The following is a 17271-nucleotide window of genomic DNA, read 5'->3' as shown; positions in this document are numbered from 1 at the left end:
AACAGCGTTAGCTGCCCTGCCGCCGCTTGGCCGTGGCTGGTTTCTGCAGCGGACGTGCGGCGATCGGCTTGTTCATGAACCCACTTTGATCTCTGCGCTTTACAAATTGAAAAGAATTCCACCACAAAGAATCTAGACGAGAAAAAACAAGTAAAAGGACTACTTTTCACTGTCTTTTGACTTTATAAAATTGAAGCTTTCATCTACAGTTGCTATATAGCTACCTGGCTGATGAAACTCTTATGTGAGCTGAGGTAATTTGAACAAGGGAAATTTAACCCCTGATAAAAAATGACAAAAAAAATCTATCCAATACGAGAAAAATAACAGTGCTACTAACTTCTGTACAATCATACAACCTAAAAACCTCTAGTACGACTGTATGAGTCGTATGTGCCTCACGCGTTAGCTTCCTGTTAGGCTTGCCTGTGCAGTTTATCAGCATCCGCCGTTCGGGTTCCAGGTCTGGCATGAATGTCCTGGCCCGCTTAGCTGCCGCCGATAAATCTCCCGGAGAAACCTGACGACGGACTCGCCGGCGGTGGCTTCTCCGGAGAGTTCCTCTGTCGCCAAGGGCCGCGCTGCGCTGACCGCTGCCGCCGAGAACACCAAGAACACCATGATCGCGGGCACGACAAACCTCCTCACCACGGCCATGATCTGTATTCGGAAGCTTCTCTCTCTGTGTTTCCTCTCTTCTCAGGCGGCTTCCCTCACCTCGGCTCGGAAGATGTGGAAGCTCGGTCTGCTATGAACTTTACAATGTGGAAGCTGTATCCTTGGACACGGACGGTAATCTCTGGCCGAAGAAACCTTTTATATATACGGAGAGAGCCATGGATGCAGCAGGTCTCAGGCAGACATTGTCCACGGAAGTTGCTTGCGCGTTACGTGGGCGACTTGGCGCGTGTATTTGAATTCGATTAAGAGTAGGATACTAATATAGTATGTTGATCTTTTTTATATATATGTTGATCTTTTTTATTTCTTTCTTTGTTTCATAAGACACCTGTTTGTAAACTTTTTTGTTCTTCTTTTTCTTTTCTAATATAATATAATCAGTAGGGGAACTCCCCCTCCTTTTTCATAAAAAAAGAGTAGGATACTAGGACGCCAAGTTGCCAATAGTCCGACTGTTTGAACTTACACCGAAATACACTAATACAGTGCTACAAGACTGCGATTTTTGCACGCAAAATTTTGGTTTTGGTGTGATGCCAGCAATAGACGTAGCTTTCGACAGTGGGCTAACCCTGGCCAAAGCAGTGTGAAATGCTTACTGCTGGCAGTTGAGCACAGATCTATATATATTAGTCTTATTCAGTTAAACAAAATTGTTGACGATCAACATTAGCATAGTAATTAGGGAACGTATCTGGTGGAAACTACAATTTCGTGAAAACTCGTGCAAACATGGCAAAAAAAGTCATCTAAATTCGCCAAAAAAACATGTAGATGATATGATGATACTGAATTTTATAAAATATCTTGTCCAAACTCGACTTTGTTTGTGAGATATAAAAATAACAAAATTCGACTTTGTTTGTGAGAATTTTGTTATTTTTATATCTCACAAACAAAGTCGAGTTTGAACAAGATATTTTACAAGGTTGTGTATCATCATATCATCTACATGTGTGATTTTTTCGATGAATTTAAACGACTTTTTTGCCATAATTTTCACGGATTTTCACAAAAGTTGTGGTTTGAACCAGATACGTTCCCTAGTAAATAAAGGTATGAGACAAGTCTATTTTCAAAGACAACCAAGCGGGTTTTCACAAGCCCAAGTAGAATTCAGAAATTACGTGTATCAACAAAAAAACCTTTATGTGGACTAATTTTTAGTGTTATTTGATAGATAAATAAAGTGTCAGTTGTACATGGTGAAAGTGCATCTATCTGACTTAGTTAAATGGCTCTGGTAGCACTTCTTAAGTCCCGAGTTTGACTTTCGACAAGAGCAAATTTCAGGCTGAGATTAACCCCCCCCCCCCTCTAGCTAGATAACCTAGCGTTTCAGGGGTTTTTTTTAGCCGGAAAGCCGAAATCGCTTCCTCTTAGTGAAAAACGGCGGGGCCATCATTCCCCCTGGTCGAGTTTTTGCTAGTGTATATGGTTGCGTTGTTGTCAGGAAGACCACCTCGTGGACTTCGGATTCCAGGGGACGTACGTCGCTGGTCAACCATAATGGGCAACATGTAGTTTCCACAACTAGTTTTTGTGGTCAAAACTTTGATTTGTTATATAATATTCCAGTGTCCTCTTCCCCATCCAGGTATGAGCCCCGTAAAATTTCCAAGAAAAATCTGTTAAGTTATTCTTGCCCTGAGTTAGGAGTTAATAAGGAGGACTAGTACAAGAGTACAAGACATATTTTCTTAACTCCATAGTTCATATATGTCTAGTAATGTCTAGCTACTATCGACATTTTTTTCCAGTGATATACCAAGGTCCAACATTTCTAAGTACTTTTTTTCTCGACCGTGCCTGAGCTCACCAACATTTCAAGTAAAAAGATGAAAAGGATCACCGATTTGTTCAGATAAGAGAGCACCACATTTGACAACTTCTGTTTATTTGCGTTCCACAGAGAACAATTTTTTTCAACTCCATAGCACGTGAGTACGTGACTACTCTTTTCCTTGTTCTCTAGTTGCATGTTTACACCACCATGGTGTCTGTTTCTAAAACAATTTGGATTAGGATTTCTGAAAAGAGTAAAGTCCATCAACGGTCCCTAAACTTGTGTCGATGTGTCATCCCAGTCCCTAAACTCACAAATCGACTGTTCAGGTCCTCAAACTTGTCCATCTATATCATCTCGGTCCATAAACTTGTTCCACTGTGTCATCCCGGTCCCTAAACTAGAAAATCAAACGTTTACGTCCTCAAATTTGTTCAACCATGTCATTCTGGTTCCTAAACTTGATTTTAAATCTCATATGGGTCAAAACAAGGCGATCTAAAATCTATATATCAAAAAGTAATTCATAACTTTTTCATATGAACTTGAATGAAGATAAACTTTATATCAAAATGGTAGCCCTCGACGTAATCTACAATTTTGTAGTTGAAATATTTTTGAATTAAAACTGTTTAGGGTCTCAAAATATTGTTGTAAGTTTATAGATTTTGAAATTTTAAAGTTAAAATTAAATTTTGGGACTCTAAATAATTTTAATTCAAAAACTTTTCAACTACAAAGTTGTAGATCGCGTCGAGAGATACAATTTTGATATAAAGTTTGTATTCATTCGAGTTCATATGAAAAAATTATAAATCATTTTTTGATATAGAGGTTTTAGATCGTCCAGTTTGGACTTAGATGAGACTCAAAACCAAATTTAGGGACTGGGATGACACGACTGGACAAGTTTGAGGATCTAAACAGATGGTTTATAAGTTTAGGGACCGGAATGACACAGCCAAACAAGTTTGAGGACCTAAACGATCGATTTACGAGTTTAGGGACCGGGATGACACGGTCGAACAAGTTTAGGGACCGGTGACGCACTTTACTCTTTTACTCTTCTGAAAATTCCAGCGCATGAGATTTGACCTATAGCAATGCAGCCCCAAGCTAAAGTAGGTGGGCAAGTCACAAGCATGTCTTTCCAAGCCTGACGTCAAGAGCCAAATACATTTCTGCATCTGCATTACTAGTACCACACGGTCAGGGAATTGAACTTGACTCGGAGACTTGGTGACACTTTCAGATATTTACCGAGTCAAGATCCGACTCTGATGTACTCCCTTGATCGGAAATATATGTACCAACTGGAGGAATTTCTTGGTGCTAGTTCAACAATCGTCGGAAACGAAAAGTCTCACGAATGGAGAGAGTATAGCAATCAGGAAGCTCAGTTTGCTAAAAGGATATAATTAGCGTCTAGCTGATTAATCATCGCCAAGTTATACTCTCACCAGTTCACAATACGTATTGTTTTAAAGTTGGGTAGAGAACTAGGAAAATAGATAGAATGCCCATTTTGCCCTCAACTCACAAGTGTGTGTATGAGAAAGATGTTGGTTAATACTGTAAGAAAGAAAGGTTAAAACTGAAGAAAAAAATGTTCAAAGTTGCCTGCAAGAACAGCAAGTATTTTGGATTACAAAAGAGGCTAAAATAACAAGTATTTTGAGCTGGATGGAGTATGTTTATTCCAAATTCCAAGGAGATGCTTGATCACGGCAACCAAATACTAGTGAATTTGAAAGAATACAGTGTTGGTTCCCCGCAACACCATGTATGTTTGACCGGAGGACTACGTTGACTTCGGTTACTGCTTACTGGCAACACACATACTAGAATCGTGGTTCTTTTTTAACATGGGATGTATAGCACCTGACCTCCAAAAACACACAAAGAACGCTGTTACTATTACACTAATAACCCAATTATATTAATATATATAACCTACAAAACCATTTCTTGAGATGGCTGGGGTTGCCATGCGTCAGCTTCTGCAACTCATGGGCATCCGTTGTTTGGGTCCCAAGTTGAACACGAGGCACCTGGCCCGCTTAGCCGTTGCCAGTATAGATGCCCGATAAACCTGACGATGGACTCGCCGGCCGTGGCTTCTCCGGACAGTTCCTCTCCCGCAAAAGGCCGCGCCGCGCCGAGGACCATGCAGAACGCCATGACCACCAGCATGATCACCGGCAGCGCGAGGTTACTCAGCGCAGCCATGATCTGAATTCTCAAGATTCTATCTTCACGTCCCTCTCCTCTGAGTTAGCTATAACCTATGTCCTTTACAGAGTGTGCAAGATGTAGGCTTGGATACACCAGGCGCTGTGCTTGAAGAAACCATTATATAGAGAACCATGGATACAGGATAACTGGAAGGTGTTGTCCGCGGAAGTTGCCTGCTCCTTACCTGGGACGGGACGACTACTTGGCGCCGGCATTTGAATTCAAATCGACGACGACGAGTAGGACGTCAAGTCGTCAATAGTGAGAACTTTACAACGAAATGTGCAAAGATTTGATCCCGCGAATTATCGACAGAAGACCTGTAAGATTTATGGTTGCGTAATTGCGTTGCTGTAAGCCTGTAACCACATATGAAAGATTTATTCAAAAGGGCGGGGGGGGGGGGGGGTCGACACTTCGACAGAAGACCTTGTTGCTCTTTTGTTTGACTAATTAAGAATTTCATGGGATGTGCGCCATTGCTGGTCCATCATCATGTGATATGTATTGTAGTTTACCCGACAACTCGTTTGTATGGTCGAATTCTGGATTCCTTAGGGAGTTACGACATTGTGCTCTTACACTGTAGTTGGTTGGCCATTCTTTTATTCAAGTCAAATTACTCCCTAGATTTCCAAGAAAACACCAGAAGATATCTTCCCTGAGCAATGGGTAAAGAACAACCAAAACCAACCTTTCATTTTTCCTAGTTCGAATGACTAGTACACATGAAACATCAATTACACATATGACTAGTATATATTGATTTTTCAACGTTCCTGTGAAATTAAAGGCTCATCACTTCGTTTTTATCTACGTGCAGTGTATTGTTTCAATTATGCAGCATAAGATTAGACTTCTTTTTTTTTCGCGAACTAAGATTAGACTTCTTATTGCCTTCTAGCTGAAGTTAGATGTAGTCATGATGTTTATTTCCAGCAAATGGCATTAGGATTTCTGAAATTTTTAGAGAATGAAATTTGACCTGCTACTGCACGGTGCACGCTACTCCAAGCTGAAGCAGGTGAACAGGTCCCTTGTATTTCCATATGGTTGATGTCAAGAGCCCATTTTAATTTCCATTACCACACGGCCAGGGAACTTGACTTGCTGGCGAGGAGATTGAAACGAACATGGCACCATTTATGCCATTTCGAGTAATTTTGGTGATCGAATGACAACACAACACTTGGACTAATATGATTGTTAAGATGACCATTCTCAGACTTTTAGGTTCAAGTGATGACAAAGAGAAAGAGAAGATAGGCGTAGTAAGGCCCGAAGGGCCGCCCCTACGGGGGTTCCGCTATCACCTCTTCGGTCCAAAGGAGCAACCTACATGGTTTGATAAGTTAAAGTGAAGGTTCAAGCATTGGTGCATCCGACGCTTGTCGGAAGAACCGATGCTATGATGTTTGGTGCAGGAGGAAATCGAAGCCAAGTCAGCCTATAAGCACCGGTTGAACCGACGGTCCAAGAAAGGGCATCGGTGCATTGGACGTACTGTGTACCAGAGACAATGTCAAGCGCCCAGGAGAAGTTTCTTCAGCACCAGTTCAACCGACGGAGCATCGGAGTATTGCGTCGGTGCATTGACGTCAGCAGAAGAGAAGAAGGCTGTGAGTGACCGGTTTAACCGACGGGCAAGCATCGGTTCAACCGGTGGTCACTGTGTCAGCAGTCAGAAGTTCAACGGCTACTTCGTGTCTTAGAGTGACCGGAAGAACCGATGCTACCCCTGCCAGAGGCATCGGTTCTTCCGATGATACGCAGATTTTCTGCTGACCGTTGGAGCAATAGCTACAAGACTTGGTGGCCTATATATACGCCTCACCCCGGCCATTTGAAGTTTGCTGGAGTTGCTGGACATCCCACACTCACCCAAGAACATCTCCAAGCCATACAAAAGCATCAAGATCATATCCTTAGCCCTTAGCACACTTTGAGAGTGTTGTGTAAAGGATTAGCTCTTAGTGAGTGAGATTGCGAGGCTTAGAGCCTTTGTGCTGTGGTTCATTAGTGAACCAAAATAAGAGCGTGGTGCACCGGCACCTTGGAGCGTGAAGCTTGCCGGCAACGTAATCGACCCTCCGACTTGGTGTGGAGCGGCAACGACACTTTGTGCGGGGGACGTGGAGACCCCCATCCTTTGTGGAGAAGCTCCTTAGTGGAACCCGGGGCCAAGGTGACCGTGATTGTGTTCACGGAAGAAACTTGGTGGCCAAGTAGCAATACTCTTAGTGAGTGCTACAACAACGTGGATGTAGGTGTGCCTTTGTGGCTAACCGAACCACGGGATAAACACCCGCGTCAAGAGTTTGCTATCTCCTATCCCGCTCTTTAAGCTTCCGCATTTCATACTAGCAATTTGTGTGTATTTACTTTCATAGAATAGTTTCTTGATAGGAAAGGCTATAGGTTGCTAAACTCTTTTGGGATATGGGTTTTACACTAGAACAACCTAGTTGCACATCTAGATAGCATGTTTTAGTTTTAGTTTTGTGCAAACTAATTGGAGTCATAGGTCTAAGTTTTTATTAGTGCCTAATTCACCCCATCCCCCTCTTAGGCTAGAGCACCCGATAACTTTCAGAGATCCATATAGGAGCAATTATATAGTCAAGATCTCATCTCCAACAGATTACTCATTCATCTCCCCGATACTAAAAAAATTAATGTTTTGGTGATGGAGGTGCTCCAGCAGATTACCAATCCAATCTGCATTATCTATAAGTTTTTGGTAATCACCAAAACACACCTCCCTCTCCTCTAAATGTGGGGAGTTTTTCCTCTATCTTATTCTTGGTGATTGCATTTTGCTATTACCTAAAACACAAAAGTAGTTATTAGTAATGAAGAGAGAATATGTTTTGGATATGGGATATGAGTAGTCTGTAACTTAAATATAGAGGGTACTTCAATTTTTTCATCCCTATCTAATCACCTCGTTATTATAGATTTGATCGAAGTACCTTGACGTTAGGTGCTGCAGTAGCAGAAATATATGGAAGAGAGCTAGCATTGCGTGCAATTATCCAACTTCATTCTTTGTTTTAAGAGAGGTACTAACACCACCTAATGTGCGCTATTTTTCTTCATGTTTGACTTTGCTTGAATGATAAACTATAGGACACCTAGGGTATGCCACATCACCATGCATGTGATTTAAGTAGTCTAACGCACTTTATAGTCTGAACTCGCTGCACTGCAATCATATATATAGCATAAATGGCCGTGCAATATCTGCTGAGATCGCCATGGAAGGCAGAGGTCAAGCCTTAATAATGACTCATGCGTCGGCTTCTGGCAGAATAATAATAAGCATACATGAGCGAATCATCAGTGCCTATCCGCTTCAACTAATGACCTACCCATTTCATTGTTTTATAGCGCTCTTCCTCGCAAATGTCTTAAAGCATAACTAACCTGTGCCAACAAGTAGATCAGACATGGAAAAGGAGCTTATTTGACCATGTGTTGAAGGGTGCAGCACACGCACTGCAGTGATGCCGATGATGATGACTAGTTAAAATGGAGATTACAAGTGCACAACAAACCCACAACCGCTAGCTGTCTAGCTTGTCACGAATATCCACTTCATATGAAAATGACCACATTTTTTTGTTTCAAAAATTCCGAGAGGGAAGCTGAAATTGTTGTATTTTTTCTAGCTAGACTAAGGCGGGCGAATCGTGTACCTTTGTTTTAAGTATGCTTGTCCACCTAACCAGTTCCTTGCTTTTTGATAGAAATGGATTTAAATCACTCGCAAAATTTGAAGCGTGTATTTTTAAGGGAAAAGTCTGAATTACACCCTCGAACTATCGCCGAAATCCGATTTTCAACATTCAACTACAAAACCGGATAATATAGATCATCCAAATATCGAAATCGTGCAAATTTGGACCTTGGGTGGTTTTCAAGGTGGTTTTATATTTCTTTTAAAAATTAAAATTCTAATTAGATCTAAAAAAATAAAATCTAATTCATTTTAAATCAGAAAAATATGAAAGTAGTACCGAAATTTTTCTAAAAGTGTGACATATCTATTATTGCTCTATTTGAAGCTTAGTTATTTAAAAATAATAGGCTTAACTAAAAGCAAACAAATATTATGAAAATAATTTTTTTTCTGAATCACTGAGTGTATCATGGCAATAGATAGTTTACATTTTTAGAAAAATTTTGATACCCGTTTCATATTTTTTGATAAAAAATGAATTACTTATGAATATTTTTATTTAAATTTGAATATTTTAATTCTCACAAAATGTAAAACTACCTTGGAAACCAACCCAAGGTCCAAATTTGCACGGTTTTGACAGTTGAATGGTATGTGTTATCTAGTTTTGTAGTTAAAAGTTGAAAATCGGACTTATGCGATAGTTCGGGGGTTTAAACTGGACTTCTCCCTATTTTTAATCCGGATGTGCAACCTCCTTTCAAGTCCGGATATATGTGTCATTGACCCAAAGGGAAAAAACTGCAGAGAAGACTCGGTCCCTTTATCATATATATTCATACTCAGTTTTTTTAGGGGTATTCCGTATTCATACTCTCAGTTGAGAAGATTTTAGGCGTCTCAGGCTCTCAGCTTTGAGCTTGGTTGATGGTTGGTACTTGGTATTGTAGACGTGGTTAGGATATGGGCCTCTCTGAATCTTGTAGGTGGGCTACTCGGCATCAGCATTCTCAGGAGAAAACTAACCCAGCCCAGTATCGAGTATCATCATCTTACTGTACTGTAGTACCCGTCTACTATGTTGGGCCTTTCCAGCAAACTGCCTGGAAAGGAAGTTGTAACAGGCGCCGCTGGCGCCATGTAAAATTTCTCTTTCTGCTTATTAATGAATGATGGACAATTTGTCCAGGTCTTTCAAAATAAAGTATAATCTTACTGTGCCTTTTTGTCAACCCATAAGTCTCATCGGCCCAGCGTCATGGCGTCGAGGATTTCAACTTCAAACGAGCTAAATAAAAAAAATCTCGTTGACCCAAAACTACTCCCTCCGTTCTGAAAAGAATGCAAATTTCGCTTCCCAAAAAATCAAAAAATTAAATTTATGTAAAATAGTATTACATTTAAACTTGTTGTTTGCTCTTCTTTTTTTTCTTGCTTATTTCGGTTTATTCTTTCTCAAATTAGAACACTATTGAATCAGCCGAAATTAGTCGGCTTTTCCAACCAACCGAACCGAGTGATTATAAAATAAGTATCATTATATTAATCATATATTTTTATAATAGTAGGTCTATTTAGTACTTGAGTGTAGAATAATGTATTCCGTACCCGACCCGGTCAGCCTCCCCGCACGCGTCGGACCTTGCTCGGCTGCAGTGGTTTTTCTCCCTCCCGGTTTTCTCCCACGTTCCCCACCCCCCACCCCAACGACCTCCGCACACCCCGAACACCCCCCCAGCAGGGTTCACCAAACCGGTGGGAACAGGTCCGGTTTGACCGGTTACTGGTCAAACCGGTCCGCCCCGGTTCCGGTTTGGACCGGTACCAAACCGGCCCAAATTTAAAATTTAAATTTAAATTTAAAAAAAATAAAAAAATTCCTAAAAATACTTCAAGGTGCGACGAATCTAATGATGTCAAATTTTCTAAAAAATTCGTTTATTTAGTATAATTTGCGGGGATTTAAAGTTAAACAAAAAAACATGCATACAAAAGTATACAAATACAATGTAAAAGTAGTACAAAAGAGGGTTGGAGGGTTCATTTAGGATAAAACCTATTATACAAACATTCATTTAGTATACTTTGCGGGCATTTGAATTTAAACCAATTTTTTTTTTGAATTTGGCCGGTTATCAGTCAAACCGACCGGTAAACTGGTCAAACCGGCGGTAAACCGGTACGAACCGTTTGCACATAGGATTTTAAATTCAAATTTGACTTCGACCGGTACCGACCGGTTTCCGAGCAAACCGGACCGGTATACCGGTACCGGACCCCGGCGGTTTGGCGGGTCCGGTCGGTAAATTAAACCCTGCCCCCCGGTCGCCGTTCCTCCCGCCCCAACTTCGCGATCCGTCCGCGGTTCCTCTCGTTCCCCTGTGTGCCCTGCCCCTGCATTGAAGATGACGCCGCCGTTCCGCAAGAGTCGAGATCGATCCGTCCTCCCGTCGTCGTCGATCCTCCTCCGGCCTGCCTTCCGATATCAGGTGAATCCCCCGCCGGCTTAAGATCCCCTTCCATTTTGTCATCTTTTGCTGGTCGCCGCCGTCATCACGCTCGTATTCATGATCCTCTCCTTGACACCCAGGAGGCACTGCATCGCCATCTACCCGTGCTGCAGAAGGAGCGAAGGGAAGGCAACGCAAAGCAACCTCTCTGTGTGGCTTGGAGGAAGAGCTCCCGAGGCCTCAAGGGGCACGCAGGGAGAAGGTTCGTGCGCGGGGCAGAGCTGGCCAGGCATCGATCGGTTCCTGATTTTCTTTTCAACTTCTCGAATAATTTCTTCTACCTAATTGTGATGCTAGCTCCTTCATCCTACCATAGCTCTGTAGCCTGAATTGATGTTATAGCTTTGGGAGAAATGGTAGACACTGTCTGAAACTATCATTTGCACTATTGTTGATATGCTATCATGCCCTCTTCTACCCCTCTTCGTTGTTTCTTGAGGTTTAGAACAGTTAGAATGCAATTAGGAAGTAGAGAGCTTCAGAGATCTTCTCTACTTGTTAGGTGGTTCTTCAGTGAATCTGGATGAACTAGTGGCCTCCACGAGGAAACCAGTAAAGAACACAAGTTTAGAAAATACTCAAAGATTTTGCCAAAGATCTTTCAGGCAGATATATGAAAAGTTGATCAACACTCGTAAAAAGACCGTTAGCTAGTTGATTTCGTGCTCATCACCCAGACCAGATATTGTCATTGTCAATGTTAGAGGAAGGATCCTGATGCTTTTATGTGATTCATGATTCTCTTTATTTCCTCCTTTTTAATGGTTGAAATTTGTAGTGACATCTCTATGTCGCAGGAGGATTTTGTTTATCTTCATTGGATCGATTTGATCTCCCTTCAATTGCACTTGTGAAAATTTTCTCCTTTTTTCCAGCTCAAGACCTTCTTGTAGTTACTGATGAGCTGGACAGTTGGGTCGCCGGCGACGAGCGCCTACTAGATGTCCTTGTGCACTGCTGCAGTTATGTTGCGGGTGTGTGCTTCGCCAACACATGGAGCCCTGGACTCGCTGCTAGCTACATGATTTCTTTGCGTCCTCACCACTTCAGCCGGATTTGTGCTCTGCTGCTTCATCGTTCCATTGTACTTCTCTGTGCTTTTTGTTTGTTGCTCTGCTAGCATTGTCTGAATGTGCTTGTGTGCTGCAGGATTGATACTGCTTATTTATTTATAGCGGATGCACTCAGTAGTCAGTATGCACACGTACATGGTTGAGCTAAATTAGGTGTTATGTGACTTTGTTTTATTGTTGCTTAGCTCAGTGTTATATTCTCGATCAATTCCATGGCGCTGCTGGGAGATGGGGCACCAGCATAAGATAAAAGCAAGCTGTGATGGATTCTAACATGAAAATGCGTTATTTTTTTTGTTGATGTGTGCCATAGTTGATCTGTCTGATACCTTGTTTTTCATGTCGTGGTGATGGAAACAAATGTTTGATCCTTGCTGCATTATGGATTGAGATTGTGTCCTTTTAGTTCTTTATCATAAACAGCTTTCGCACTAGCTGAAACTTCGATGTTAGGGGCGTTTATTTTCGCAAAATATTATTTCAATTTTAGATATAGTAAATAATGTGTAGGATTAATTGATAATTGCTTTCATGTTTGGTAATCATAGATCATTTTTTAGTTAACAAAAATACTGCAACTTGGCGCCTGAAATCTGATTTTTCTGTGAATATGTATGTCAGGGTTGATCTCTCGCCGGAGGAAGTAGCCGTGCGATGTAGGTGGTCGGGGCTTCGGCTCCCGGCGGCGACGAGGCTGGAGCGCCGTCCTGACGGCCGGCGTCCTGCGGAGACGGACGAACACGGAAGCGAGGGTTGCGAGAGGCACAAGGGCGCCGAGAGATCAGAATGATCTCTAGCGTAACTCCTCATTAGATCTAGTACAATACATATAGGTCCATTACATTAACTGACTACGATTACAAATTTGAAATAAAAGGATAACTGACTGGAGCGTCGCTTGCTCCACGTCTTGATCACTGATGTTGGCTTGGGCTTCAGTCACGGTCACGGCTTCTTCTCCGAGATACTTGGTCGACCATAACATTTCTCCCTCCCTCGGGACACAGCTCGTCCTCGAGCTGGTATGTTGGATGAGCTGTGCGGAATGGATCCGGCGCCCATGCCGTTTCCGCTTCCGGAAGTCCTGTCAGTTGATTGGAACATACCAAACGCCATATTGAAGTTGGGAGCGGAGCACGCGTTCAGGAGCTTGGAGGAGACGACCATGCTGCAGAGGAGGTAAAGGAGGGGTGCTCGGTTTTGTTGCACTGGCGGGTGGTGCAAACTGTAGAACTATCTGAAGTGTGGACGAGGTGGCCGGGATGTAAACACGATTGCCGCACTTGATGAGGCCCTCAGGAAGGTTGAGTTGATTATCACTCTGAAGTTCCTGTTGAAGGTCAGCAAACAACTGAAAGGAAGGTGCTCGGAGGGTACGAGCAGAGACTGGTTGAGGCCACTTGGATACTGCTGAAACCTGTTCTGCATCCATGGCTACTCCATTGGCTGTAGGGTCGGACAGCAACAGGTGCAGGTCATCAAGAAGCGGCTGATCTTCCTTTTGGATGGTGTGGAGACGAAGACGACTGGTCAATGGAATATCCCAGCCTGAAGAACCAATGCCTTTCCAGAGAACACGTTTGCCGTGGTGCCCGAATGCCATGCAAAGATCATCAAAGTCCCATAAAATTGGTCCTAAAGTGCGAAGGAAGGATACCCCAAGCACCATATCATAGCAGTCCAAAGGGAAAGTATAACAATCCACTGAGAAAAATTCGTCGCCAATACGGATTGCAACGTCCTGTGCGAGACCAGTGCAAGCAACATGTTCACCATTGGCCACAATGACATTGACACCTCGATTGGCTGTGCAACTGAGACCAACATGTCGAGCAGCAGCACTACTGATGAAATTATGGGTAGACCCAGAATCTAGCAGAGCAGTAAACTGATGGTTGCCAATACCTACTTTCACTTGCATGCAATCAGCAGAACCAATGCCTTTGACGGCATGGAGAGAAATGAGTGGTGGCCGCTCATCTGATGTGGCGTCACCTGTATGAACTTGCTGGTCTGGTTCCTCAAAATCAGATACTTCCAAGAAAAAGAGCCGTTGGCATTTGTGACCATGGATGTATGGTTCATCACAATTATAACACAGACCTTGGCGCTGGCGTTCAGCCATCTCTGTGGGAGTAAGGTGACGAAGCTGGCGCGGCGGTACTGCAAGAGCCGCTGTGGAGGATGCAGGCGAGGTCGCAGCGGCCGAAGTAGTTGCAGAGACCAGCGGCGTTGTTGGTGATGAACGAGGTGGACGACCTTGTGGCGCTGGAGCAGTCGTCGCACGACGTTCATACGCCCGTGCCAGGGCCATGGCGCGTTGGAGATCAGGAGGCGCTTGGAGTTCGACATCAGTGCGGAGTGGATCAGGGAGTCCACCAGTGAATAACTGAACTTGTTGAGCGGGAGCAAGATACCCGGCATGCGCCATGCGGGCCTGGAACGCTTCCTGATAGTCAGCAACTGAGTCCCGGAATGGAAGACGAGCTAGCTCAGCCAAATGATTAGTGCCGAGTGGAGGTCCAAAGCGTTGGTGACAAAGAGATCTGAACATGGGCCAATTGATGGCGGCGATATCGCCGGCGTCACGTTCAAGCATATAGAACCAATGTTGTGCCACACTGATTAGATGGAAGGAAGCAAGCCAAACTTTATCACATTCACGAGTATGTTGAGCACGAAAGAAATGCTCACATCGGTTCAACCAGCCAAGGGGATCTTCCTTTCCATCAAACGTAGGAAAAGAAAGTTTGTGATATCTGGGAACTGCCATGGCATTATCAGGATCATCATCATTGTGGAATAGCGAAGCAGGGTTAGGCATTTGTGGAATGGGCGATGGTGAATGTGGGAAAGGAATTTGTGTAATGGGAATTGGTTGGGTGGAACGGGCAGAATGGACGACAACGGAAGTCGCAGGCGGGGACGGAATCCCGCCGAAACTGGGCATGCCATATGGTGTGCTGAATGGCGGCGGCGTGGGCAAGGAGAAACTGAGACCAGAGGACCAAGATGGCGATGGATCCCGGGGAATCGATGAGCGGCCTTCAATTTCAGAGAGACGAGATGCAAACTGACCCATTTGTCTCTGCAGCCCGTAGATCGCCGATGTTAATGTGTCGATTGACCCAGGGGCGGCGGTTGGAGCGGCGTTGCTGGGTCCAATCGAAGGCAGAATCGAGGCGGGGGGGGGGGGGGGGTTGACGGCATGTGGCGGCGCGGTTATTGCAGCGGCGATTTGTGGCGGAGCAGTGGACGCGGTTGTGGTTGACGGCGGCGCGTTGGACGCGGGCGGAGGGACGGAGGCGGAGGCGGACTGGTTCCCAGCCATCGGAAAGGACGCTGATACCAGATTGTCAGGGTTGATCTCTCGCCGGAGGAAGTAGCCGTGCGATGTAGGTGGTCGGGGCTTCGGCTCCCGGCGGCGACGAGGCTGGAGCGCCGTCCTGACGGCCGGCGTCCTGCGGAGACGGACGAACACGGAAGCGAGGGTTGCGAGAGGCACAAGGGCGCCGAGAGATCAGAATGATCTCTAGCGTAACTCCTCATTAGATCTAGTACAATACATATAGGTCCATTTCATTAACTGACTACGATTACAAATTTGAAATAAAAGGATAACTGACTGGAGCGTCGCTTGCTCCACGTCTTGATCACTGATGTTGGCTTGGGCTTCAGTCACGGTCACGGCTTCTTCTCCGAGATACTTGGTCGACCATAACAATGTATTATGTACATCTATGCTGATTAGCATTTCCACAATTTTCAATATATGTTGCCACCATGTACCATTGCATAATGTATCATGTGAATTTTTTCAATATATGTTGCCACCATGTACCATATCCACAATTTTCAATATATGTTCACATCTCTTTTTGTTCACAGACTACCTTTGTTGGCCGTGGGTACCATTGCATAATGTATCATGTGAATTTTTTGGTGTCTATGGTTGGGTTGAGTATTATTTACCACCTGAATTAAAGAATGCTTTTTAGTAGTTGCAATTTCACCATATAGACTCTTAAAGGAATTCTGGTCGAAGTAACTTTGTATTTCACTCTTAGCACCATTGAACTATCTTTGCATTGACAGTATTGCCATTTTCTTTTCATGTCACAGACACTCGAATGTACCACCAGCCGGTATGCCAATGATCAGCTCACACTGGGCATCATCTTCCATAACCTGAATGAATGCCTCACTGATGCCTCCGGTGCTGAGGTGCTACCTGTCATCTCCCTTGCTTTTATATATCCTCATGAATGTAATAGAAGTAGGCACCATAAGCAATATTTAACAGTCTTCGATGCTACCAAATGATGTTTCAGCTTAATTCACTTTTACAGTATAATCAGTGCTCATTTTCAGAAATATGATTGCTCAAAACTGACTCAATCTTAGCCAATTATTGACAGGATACATAGCATGGGATTAGTTTAAGTGAATTATCTCTGCTGTCATGCTGATATCTGGGATGCTCATTTCAGATGCCATAGGCTGTTTCCCCTCTCCCTCGATCCTGCAACCTGGACTCCTACATGAAAGGTAAGCCTTGGAATTTGATTTGTGCATCGAGTTGTCGATTGAGGGAGGAAGGTAGTAAATTCCTGATCCTTTTGAGTGAGGGAGGGAGCTACCTTGTCATCGACTTGTTGGCGGAGGGATATGTGATGTTTTTTTTATCCAAGATATGCACATGTTCAGATATGTGCAAAAATAGTGTACTCTGTTTTGTATCATTCATCTCATGGACTAGATAACTATCTGGCAATGGCAACCATGAGCGTGGAATTGTAAGCTCTATGGCTCAAAATTAATGTTGACGGTTCAATTTCAGTGGCATCTGGGGAAGCAGAAATCGGAATTGTCATCCGTGACCTTCTGGTCAGTGTCAAGCTAACAGCATGGCAGACAATGTTCGACGCTTCGAATGCCGAGGAGATGGAAGCTTTGGTATGTAAAGAGGGCATTGGCCTGGCTGCTGAATGGTTCCAGGAGCCAGTTATGGAACCAGACTGCACGATTGCCATCCAATATTTGAAGGAGGTGAAGGTCTTGAAGCCTGTGTGTCTCTCCATCATTCAGGAGGCTTCTCATGTGGCTAGTAGATTGCCAGGTTTTGAGTTGAATCATGTAAAGAGATAGGAATTCAGTAGCCGATGATCTTGCACAAATGGCGAAGTGTCTGAACCACAGTGCTATGTGGTGAGGCTGTTATCATGCCTGTACTAAGCAGCTGATTGCTCTTGTTTGTAACACTTCCATGAGTAATCAATAAAATCTCGAGTATGTTTTATGGTT

General features: G+C 43.6%; 1 long non-coding RNA gene across 2 annotated transcripts; it reads left to right on the top strand.

Moving 5' to 3' along the window:
- The first annotated feature begins 10709 nt into the window (after positions 1-10709).
- LOC120657177 lies at positions 10710-17271 on the top strand. 2 transcript variants are annotated; one of them, XR_005668097.1, is made up of 6 exons: positions 10710-10873; positions 10975-11096; positions 11770-11978; positions 16090-16191; positions 16458-16515; positions 16808-17271. It is a non-coding gene; the product is annotated as an uncharacterized LOC120657177 (long non-coding RNA). The 2 variants fall into 2 exon arrangements; XR_005668096.1 differs by lacking the exon at positions 16808-17271 and having other exon boundaries at positions 16458-16801.

The sequence above is a fragment of the Panicum virgatum genome, chromosome 1N, assembly GCF_016808335.1.
Source record: "Panicum virgatum strain AP13 chromosome 1N, P.virgatum_v5, whole genome shotgun sequence".
Taxonomy (NCBI): domain Eukaryota; kingdom Viridiplantae; phylum Streptophyta; class Magnoliopsida; order Poales; family Poaceae; genus Panicum; species Panicum virgatum.
The sequence above is the reverse complement of the archived record's forward strand: the minus strand, read 5'-3'. Positions and strand labels throughout refer to the sequence as shown.